This window comes from Rattus norvegicus, chromosome 13, assembly GCF_036323735.1.
Source record: "Rattus norvegicus strain BN/NHsdMcwi chromosome 13, GRCr8, whole genome shotgun sequence".
Taxonomy (NCBI): Eukaryota; Metazoa; Chordata; class Mammalia; order Rodentia; family Muridae; genus Rattus; species Rattus norvegicus.
The window spans coordinates 92,019,779-92,030,570 of NC_086031.1; the positions used below are offsets into that span (position 1 = coordinate 92,019,779).

Consider the following 10,792-nt stretch of genomic DNA (forward strand, 5'->3'; position numbering starts at 1 on the left):
GAAAAGATGGAGTCTTGATAAGTTGTCCAGGCTTCTGACTCTTGGGCTCATGCAATCCTTCTACCTTTGTTATCTCTGTAGCTGGGAACATAGATTCAAAGTCCTTTCTAAGTTACAATAGCATAGGTCCTGTGTCCCAAGGTACTGTGACTGACTGGGTCTTTGCAAGCACGGTCACATGCTTAGGAAAGAATAGCAAGAAGGTTCTTTCTTAAGGCTCTCTCTCTCTCTTTCTCTCTTTCTCTCTCTCTCTCTCTCTCTCTCTCTCTCTCTCTCTCTCTCTCTCTCTCTGTGTGTGTGTGTGTGTGTGTGCTCCATTGAAGAGAATTATGAGTGAGAAAATGCAGCCCACTGAGAAGCAAGTCCTCACTGCTAACGCAATGGCTGGCATTCCTGACTTGATTGATTATCCTAGCGTCCTCCCTTCTCCCTGCCAGGAGCATCCTCACCCCTGCCTAGGACCACAGAGCCGTCCTCTCCGAGCTGCTCGCCAGACCCGTTATCCATTACACAGTCCTCTCAACAGCTGTTTCTTGCTTGCTCTCCATGCGCCATGAGGGTTTTTTACATATTTTTATTTTAAGCCTTAAAAAAGAGATGTTTATATAGTTTTCATGATTTCATCTTGGGACTAACTAAAAGGTCGTTTTCATTACTTTATTGATACCCCCAGCTTAAGCATCTGGCTGTCTCAGGGTAGACTCTGAGTGAACTGGACTGGTAGAGAAGGGTCACTGAGGGTGAGGAGGGCACAGCCTTCTCAGCCCTTCCTGTAATGTCAGCTGTACAGTAGGCTGCAGCATTGCTGGAAACTGGGATGCGCTAAACACGCGTCTGGAACCATGTGGAAAGCAGGCTGCTGCCTTCCTTCCCTTCCAGGCCACCCCAAAAAGGGAACCAGTAGGTTCTTAAAAGGAGAGAGAACTGCAAAGCAGCCCATGTGCTTCCTGTTTCAAAAGACTGGGCACCCTACACAGAGAACGGGAGAGCCTCCATCAAGCAGACACAGAACAGAAAGCTCTCAACTTCTGTGTCAGAGTCCATTCTAAGGGAAAGTGAGCCTCATGGTCTTATAAACAGACCATTTGCGATTGTAAAAGGCTCTCTGAGTTTTTTTTTTTTTTAAAAATCATTCCAGAGTTCATCCTGGGGAGATATATCTGGTTCTGGTAAGTCCTTCTCTATCTGGGAGACACAGGAGGGAGCTCACTGTTCCATAGGCAGGCAGGTGACAGGACTGAATTCCCAGTGGACTGGTGACACAGACCTATCTATCTCAGATGTCTGTGAGCTGAGGCAAGGGGATGGCTTGAACTCAGGAGTTCAAAGCCAGCTTGGGCACCATAATGAGACCCTGCATCCAACATGAATTAATCAATAAATACACAAGTACACAAGTAAATGACAGGAAAAGTGAACTGGGAGTTGGAATGCGATATCTCCCATATTGTCCACTTTAACAATGCTTCATGAGGCCATGAACAGTAACTCTGTACAACCCAGGGAGCACAAGTAACATTGCCCACAGTCTCCCGCCTTGTACTTCTTCCCAGAGATTCTGGGTTCACTTTTTGAGTAGTTTGATTGATGTGTGAGGGGACACCTTTTCTCCCCTCCGCCTTCTTCTGCCTAGCCATCAAATTTATAACCCAAACTTAGCATCTTATCACTTTGGGAAATATTAAAAAAAAAAGTTGTCCTTTCAAACAAACCAAACCAAAGTCCCAGAATTACCCCAGATATGGTATGGGTAGCATAGGGGTTGTATACTAAAGTGTCAGACCAGATCCTAACCCTGCCTAACTGACAGATTCTACAGCTGTCGAAAGGTTTAAAGTAATACAGATCGGCTGAGCCAGTAAGTTGATTTGGTGAGAGCGAAATGCTAATGAGCCTTTGATCTGTGCAGAGGCCGGTGAGCTAGAAACACAGCCTCGCCCGCACCCCTCATCCAGCCAGCTGTCTCACAAATACTTGCCATTGGTCACAGGGGGGACCAGGCAACCTGGGAGAGGAGCGGGATCAGCTCAAATCCATCATCTCACTGCATGCGTCACTCGAGCGCTGGCCCTCACCCTGACAAGCCAGCGGCATCCACTTCCTCGCAGAGACGCACACATTGCAACAGAGTTTGCTATTTTTTTAAACATTTTTTTGTTTTTGTTTTTGTTTTGTGTGCGCGTGTGTGTTTCGTTTTGTTTTTAAGGAGACTCTTTTTTCCTTGTCCTGAAAGTAAACGTGGGCTGGTATTTACTTCCCGATTTGGGGTTTTGGAAGGTCGTATGTATGCATGAACACAGTGAGTGGTTATGGAATGTGGCTGATAAGGAAGATAAGTATCAAGTTCAGGGAATACTTGCCGATTGTAAGAACCAGTGGTGCAGATGAGGGATGCCAGGCGCACGGGGCAGCGCGGAGCAGATGGGCTCCGGTAGGGGGGCTGACAGGGCCGCAGCAGCTGAGCAAACGTAAGAGGTCAAGAAGTATTTGTGGTCCCTGACTTCCTCCTCCTCGCCTCTGAACGGTGGGCCTCATCAAAGCCCTGTGCCCGGGGAATCATACCCAGGGCAGTTTCTGTGGGTAACACTCCCCCCTCCCAAGATTCTGTTCCAGGAGAACATTCCAGTTCTACACATCCAGGGTGGATCCATGTGCTATTTTTAGAAGTAGGTTTTGATGGAGGAGAAAACAACCCACATTCCAACCATATCAAAAATGTAAAATGTGGAAAGTTTTCCTTAGCTGTCCGCTCTCTTCTGCTGATGAAAATACCTTTTAACATTCATTCGCCAGGTTTCATCTGGAGGCCTACGGTGAAGGGCCAGGTGTAACTATACAAAGCTGCCTGTGGGTTGGGTACTTGAAGATTTCCATATGGATTCTATATTACACGTCTCTTGTGACTTCTCATTGTGATTATTATTTCATAATATATAACTCGTATGTATTTAAGTAACTGGGAGCCGGTTACAAGAACGATCAGAACAAAACGGTATTAATGAAGGTCCAGGGGATAAGATGATCACTCTTTTCAAATTACTGACTGGTCAAATGCGTGGGAATGGTGGGTACACAGGGTAAGAGGTAGGTAGAGACAAGTGCCCAGGAGAACCAGAGCAGTATTCTAGTGTTATTCATAGGACTTGAATCCAGGATATGTCAGCAAGTTCTGGCCAATTGCACAGTCGAACCTGGGTTTCAATGAGCTAGGCTCCCAGAGCTGTTTTGTAGATCTGTGGTATAGAATCTGGGATGCTTCCCCTCATGCTTATGAGGCATAGTCGAGATATCAGGGCTTCCATGATAACACCTGAGAATGCCTTCTTCCTCTCTGGCGTGGCCCCCAGAGCCCCACACCCCACTGCGCACAGCCTCTTGACTATTGTCTCCTAGTTCGTGGTGTTCCAGTCAAGTGTTTCATGATCTCGCCGGGCTATTTCCATCTCAAGACTTGGTGTTTTAGCTGCCTTTGGTGTCAGCCAATCAAGGTGGCCGCTTCTTTCTCTTCAAAGAGACTTTCCCTTTCACAGCCTACCCCACCTCTGATGTCCCCTTTGGTCACCTCCATAGCCTTTTCCCCTCTTCTTACCACCCTAGACATTGTCTGTATGATTTGGTGTCTCCCACCAGAAAGTAGGCTCCTCTGGGCCAAGGCACTGCTCCAGTTTCCTCTCTGTCCATTCTCAGAATGCAGCATGACTCAGAGCCAATGTCTAGGGAATAACGTTGAACGGGTCTGATCTTCAAAAAGGTATCTAAAGCCAGACTTCAGTGTCCACCTGTGTAGCCACAAGCAAATGGCTCTCCCCACCTTTCTCCATCCCCGGGGAAGCAGGTTTTTATAGCCTGCCACAAAATCCGTTGAGAAGACCAAACGGAGTCTGCTTGTAAAATGCCTTGACACATCCCCTCTCCAAGCCACGGGTCTTCATCTGTAAAACCGCAACATGATGTTAGCTTATTCTTCAAGGTTGCCTGGTGCTATTTACACACGTGGTTATGCTAGTGAAGACTGAGACCCTCTCTCTCCTGTTGCCTGGGATCAGCTGCAGTGACAGGAGATGGGGGGTTGAGCGGCACTTTTACCCAGAGGTCTCTGCGTCTCCCTACAGGTTTTAGGGTCCCAGCGTGTGTTTCTTTGGGGCCCTCCGTGCTCCCCGTGTTCCTGGGCTCACAAGCCCATACGTAAGTGGGTTAGAATAGAGTTCTACCAGGCTCAAACCTCCCCTGGAGGCACTGCCATGGAGCCGGGGCACTGGGAAAGACAGAAGCCTTCTGCCATCTACTGCTTCTGCAGAATTCTCCCGTGGGTAGAGATGAGGGCGGACGTATTGACAGTGGATTCTCCAAGGACTCAGGGAGCAGACACATCAGACAACAATGGGTCATCCTGACCGTCCATAGCTTCAAAGTGGACTTGTGCCCACCAGCCTTGATAATGAATAGTCCCTTTGAACTCCTCCACTGCCGTGAATGACCCCTCCACCACAAGCGCCATCTCCCCCAGTCACCTGGGATCGCCACCCAGGCTGCTCTGCTCTAGCACCTCGGCTCTCACACTCATCTGGTAGCCTGAGCATACTCGGACATTTAAATTCCTAAGATTTACTTTAACTTTTCTTTTTTATATGTCAAGCAGACTTTCCCTTATAAATCCTGAAATCACCTTTGAAATTTTAGACAAGGGCAGATGTCACTTAATGTGACTGGCAAATGTCCCACACGCCATTTGTTCTGCGTGGTCGTTGTTATTCCTTTATACTTCTCTTCTTTCTCCCTTTCTTTCTCTTCTTTCTTTTTTTCTTTTTTAAATCGCCACCGCACTGCAAAACCAATTAAAACAAACTTTGCAAAGATTCTCATTTCTGGCTATGATATTCCAACCTCTGACTTCTTCTGAAGCGTGAGATAAGACTTTCTGATTAACTGGGGGTGGGTGCTTATCCAATCTGTTCATTTTATACATTATGGATAGTGCCTTTTAATTTCTATGCCATGCCAACGGCATATACTTTCTGAAATTAATAAATACAATACATACTATCAATGTGCGAGATTTAAAAAAAACAGATTTCCATAGTTTGACATACAAAAAAATGTACTCACACACTTTTGAAATCTACTGTCAAATCATTTCACATCTGTACCTAAAGCAAACAGACATAACGCTAACAGCTTGTTCGAATTCAGAAATGCCACCCGCTAATCAGCCCACCTGTGGCATTCTCAGTCCATCTTGCAAGCTGCATAGCCGGCTGCCAAGAAGCTTGACAAGAAAATGTATATTAAATTATTGAATAAGATTGGAAATGTTGTACAGGGTGGGATAAAGAGAGTGCACGGCGTGGGGCCGCCGAGCGCGCCGCACCTTTCTGCTCTAACGTCTGCTTGGAGGTGACCTAGCTCAGTCCCTGGTTGCAAGGTTAGCCTTGAGGCTCTCGGGTTTTCATTGTTCCTGCCGAGGGGAGGGCAGTCGTGATGTGTGCTTGGCATCGAGTAAAACAGACAGCCAGGAAAAAAAGATGCAGAAAACAAATTCCGTACTGAGTTCCATGGAAATGTCCCGTCCTCATAAAACTCTCCTTCCACAGTGAAGACGATGAAACAAAGGTTTTCTACAATCCTGACAACATGATCCTAGAAGAAAGTGGCCTTTTGATCTTTCTTGGGGGGACCCCCCCCAAAAAAGCAAATGTGAAATAAAGCTACTGAGACCCTTAGAACAAGACAGGGTATCAGACCACCAAACAAACCGTGGGTACCTTCCTGGCCACACCCTGAGCTTGTGAAATTGTCTTGTAAACGTGACATTGCACAAAACCGTTACATTTTAACACATGATTAGTTTCACTTCTATGGACTAGAAGTGCTCTCCCGAATGATCTCTGGGGGTCTGTGGGTAAGTAACGTTAGTTTAGCATCTGTTCTTTTAAGGCTGTTTGCTCTGGGAAGGCAGTGTGTTTTGCCATAAATTTAGGTCATTAATTTGTATCTGTTCTTTGTTTATTTAAGAAACAGGACAAAAGGGCAGCTGCCGAAACATTTGGCTGTGCCGAGGGGTAGTGGGCTGACATGCTGGAATTCTGCACACGACCAGCTTGAGTTTGTACCCACAGCTACAGGACAGAACTTTACAGAAACACTTTGCCAAGCCATGTGGTGCTCCACTTCCCTCTGCATCAATACCCTTTTAATTACCTGATCCCGAGGGGGCAAAGTTAGAGAGAGTATCTGAGAAAGATCCTGGGACCTTCAAAGAGTCAGAATTTACCCATTTCCAGTTAAAAAACAAAACAAAACAAAACGTTGTAATCAAACGTCTAGTAATCACAGGACATTGATATAAATTCCGCAACTAGCCTGCAAAGGTAACACTGTGACCTATATAATTCGATATTTATAAACAGAAGCACAGTGGTATCCAGTCAATTGATTGTTAACAGCATTTAATGCTCTGAAATTGGCCGTTAAGTGCAGAGTCGTTTGAAAGGCGTTGCTGCTATTATGAAGCCTTGCAGAGGTTTTATTTATTATCACAAACCTAATGGAGGCGGTAAATTAGGTGTATTTAGAAAGGTCATTCGGTGCTTGTTGATACTGAATTCTGAACACTTTAATTCAGATGAACAGTGAAATGGAGCCGGGTTTGCAAGGATAGTCCATGATCAGAAACATGGAACAGAGCCTAAGCATATGATGATGGTAATGATGATGATGATGATGGTGATGACGATGAAGACGACGATGATGATAGCAACTGTCACAATTTGACAAGAACAGTAGTACAGTTGAAAATGTCATATTTCAAAATGACAAATGTTCAGTCCAAAACTGTCTTTTAGAAAAAAAGAAAGAGACAAAGCAAGAGTCTCCTTAAGGGAGTTTTACAAGACAAAGAAATCCATGTCCAGAATCCTTTTTCTGGTGAATGAAGTGTGATGTCCTTCTCTCCTTCTCTCTTTCCTAGGAAAAGCCCTCTGGAGAGGGTGTGGTCCCTCTGTAGCTCAGGTTGCTTGTGTAACCCTGAGGCACTTTTTTGCACAAGTCACTTACGGTGTCAGCTTTGTCAAAGGCACACGGGAACTTGGGCTAAGAAAGGTATACTCCTTCTGTTGAAGCTATCTTTTTATGCGAAGAGAAATGGCTTGGTAAATATGCATTTTTAGGTATTCTTCATGGAAAAAAATTGTAAATAAATTTGGTTCAAAATGAGGGCTGCTCTTCCAGGGCGAATGTCATCCTCTGGGCCAGCATCTGGAACTCTCTGGAAGCTGGAGCACCTTGTAGGCATTTGTGGTGGGGAGCCTCTGATCCCGCAGTTAACTGTCTGAATTTAGAGGTGACTGTGAGACTCAAGCCTCAGTGAGAGCTAGCTTTTATTTTTTATTTCCCTCTACCTTTGGCTTCCTGGGTCTATGCAAACTTAGGGAAGTGTTGGGTGACACCCAAGCCAGCAGGCGCTCTTCAGCACCTGCTGTAGGTGAAGACAGACACTATATAATGTAATATCCACTGACGTCTGGGAAATTATTGGGAATGTTGGTGTGCTGAGAATTTCTACACTCTGGTGGCGATGGTGGTGAGGATGGTGATGGAAACCAAGGTTCTTTTTTTCCAGAACAAAGAGAGATGGGCGTGGCAGCACACACCAGCACGTCCAGTTTCTGGGGAAGCTGGAGCAGGAGGATCCCTTAAGTCCAGCAATGGAGACCAGCCTAGACAAGATAATGACCTCTATCTCAATAAATAACTGAATATCAGTAAATTATTATTTTAAATGTTTTACAAAAGAAAAGGTAAACGTGGGGAGATCAGAATGTATCTGCCTTAAAGAAACTGACCAGCTTTCCTCACCGATTTGGGTACAGAGCCCTTGTTCCTTGCCCTGTGTGCATTTCAAGCCTATTCCCTTTTTCTTGCTTTTATTTTGGCCTGAACCCATTGGAGTCTTCTTGTCTACTGACCTCTACTTCTCAATGACTTCATGCGTTTAGAAAGCACAGCCACATAGGAAGATGTTAGAGCCCCCCCCCCCCCAGCAGCCTAGCCAAACGGCATCCACCTAGTTCTCCACGGGACTCTCTATAGCTAGCTATAAAGAAAGATATTTCACACGTGCAAAAATAATACAGCATCGCCGTGAGCCACAGCTGACGAGCGAGGCCCCTCGATGTCCAGTTTTCCTTGCTGCTCATCTCCCCGGTGCCCCTGCTGCTCTACCCCTCTGCTTTTCCTGGGGGCATTCCTCCTTAGCCAGCTCCCATGCCCTCCTCCATGTGATCACCTCCCCCTGGGTGGCTGTGGCCTTTGGGATGCAGTCTAGGTGTGAAAGGAATGATTATTCATTGTGATCAACAAGCACAGAAGCCCTCCTCTCCTCATGGAGGCTCCATTCCCCAGAGAGCAGCTTGGCAGCATTTTTCTCAAAGTAGAATCAAAATGCATCATATATATATATATATATATATATATATATATATATATATATATATATATATATATTTCCACATGACATCTCAGGAGATTTTTGATACAGGTTCCATTTCTGTCAAGAGAGAAGATGACATTTTAGTGGGGGGTGGGGGGAAGCAGTGAACCACAACCCTCGATGTCCCTCTCTGCTTTAGCTGATTAATAACTGGGATCACCCACAACTCACTTAACCTTCTCAATGTCTCAGGCTCCCCATCGGAAAACTAGACGACAGGGTGAGGACCAGCATCCTCCCTGTTCTGATCCACTCTGAGCCTAGGAAACAGGACCCTGAGCTTTTCAAAGAAAACTTTTGCCTGCCCAGTGTTTGACGGCGATGAGGAAACGGTCCAGGTTCTCCCTACTCCGTACCCTGCCCTGAAGACACAGCCGTTTGTTTCCCTGTGCCGATGTTACTTTGGGAAGAACATTTACTCACGAATGTAATTTCCCTGAAAAAAACCGATGGTTTTGAGTTTGAAATCCATACTGCTCCTTCTGTGGCAGTGCCTTTGTAGTGGAAAGTAACAGAGAAGAGAGAAATGGGTAGCCCTGTCCTCGTTTATACTTGGTTGGCACAAACCATAGTGATCGAGGTTTACTCTGAGAAAACGCTCTGTGTGTGTGTGTGCGTGTGAGTGTGTGTGTGTGTGTGCGTGCACGCACATATGCATGTGGATATGTAAATACATGTGTACACATTCATGCTGAGGTCAGAGGTCAGCCCCGATGTCATCTTCAGTCACTGTGTACCTTAATTTTTAAGGCGGAGTCTCTCATCATCCTGGAGTTCGTCCATTCAGCCACACTGGTTGGCCACCAAGTCCCAGGAATCCTTTTGTCTCCATCTTCCCCACACTGAGGTCGCAGGCGCACACAGCTTTATTGTGTGGCTGCTGAAGATTCCAACTCAGGTCCTAACGCCTGTGCAGTAGGTAGGCACTTTACCAACTAAGCCATCTCCCCAGCCCCAGAGAGCCATTTGGAAAAGTGAAAATTCTCTCTCTCTCTCTCTCTCTCTCTCTCTCTCTCTCTCTCTCTCTCTCTCTCTCTCTCCCCCTCCCTCCTTCTCTCTCTCTCTCTCTCTCTCTCTCTCTCTCCCCCTCCCTCCTTCTCTCTCTCTCTCTCTCTCCCCCTCTCTCTTTCTCTTTTACACACACACACACACACACACACACACACACACACACACACACTGACTAACCCTGCTCTCTAGTTAAGCACGTGCACACTCTCACACACGTGGGTTACACTATTTACAATACAGTGAGGAAGCTCCCTTCTCGCTTTGTTTCAGAAACGCCTCAGTCAGTATTGTATGCTGGTCAGTTCTTGTTCTGGGCGTGTACTTCAGATCTGCTTGAGAAACTGTAAACTCAGACAGGAAGTCTGAGAAAAGCTGCAGGGTCCTTTGCAGGCGAGGTAGGAAGATGGAGAGAAGGAAGGACAAAAGAAGGACAGACAGATGCTTGCTTGCTAGCCCTTAGCACATGTGTACACTCGTGATTATGACCATGGCACCGTGTCTATGGCACCTCCAACTACTGAGGCAGTATTACACAGACTTCGACGACATGGGAAACTAGGTACTTTCCTAGTACGCTGAGAGCATTCGGCCAACCACAGCTCAGTGTCTAAACTTATGGGGCATTAACAAGCATTTACAATGGTTGTCTGCACATAGAGAGTGGACTGAATGTTTTCTGTGCACTGTCAAACTGAATTTTCTCAACTTTTTCTTCTTGTAAACAAGTCTTTAGTATGTAACTCAGGCTGACATTATACTTAGAATCCTCCTGTCTCTATTTCCTGGTTGCTGAGGTTACCGGTGGAGTTTCCCCATAGGAAGAAACTGGCTCCTGATCACAGACCAGGGAAGTTATGGAAGCTACCAAGGCCTGTGACAACTAAAATGGTACTTCTGATCACCACGGGAGACATGGCCATATTGAAATCATATTCTTTAAAATATATGTATTATAGTGTGTGTGCATGCAAGGTGAGAGATAAAGACCTGATTTCATTCTTCAGCATCTGAATATTACAGAGGGATTGTGCGTGCGTGCGTGTGTGTGTGTGTGTGTGTGTGTGTGTGTGTGTGTGTCTTTACCTTGGCAACCACCACCTTTCCCTCTGAGCCATCTCAATGGTCCACATGAAATTTTCAACCACTCATGAGTTGACAGTGGGAATGCACTCCTGGTTTGAATGCTAAAAATTCAGGTTTGTGCAATAAGGAGGCCTTTTAGATTTTACTTCATGGCTTTAGATTTTAAGCAGTTAACTGTCAATCAAAGAGAATCTGTATGTCTATATCCAT

The 10,792-nt window shown here is 45.8% G+C and overlaps 1 long non-coding RNA gene across 2 annotated transcripts; it reads left to right on the forward strand.

Moving 5' to 3' along the window:
- Positions 1–935: 935 nt before the first annotated feature.
- On the forward strand, positions 936–9,111 carry LOC102549878 (uncharacterized). Of its 2 annotated transcripts, none has more exons than XR_005492663.2 (3): positions 936–1,169; positions 6,968–7,098; positions 7,619–9,111. It is a non-coding gene; the product is annotated as an uncharacterized LOC102549878 (long non-coding RNA). The 2 variants fall into 2 exon arrangements; XR_359142.4 differs by lacking the exon at positions 936–1,169 and adding an exon at positions 1,181–5,899.
- The last annotated feature ends 1,681 nt before the right edge of the window (positions 9,112–10,792 follow it).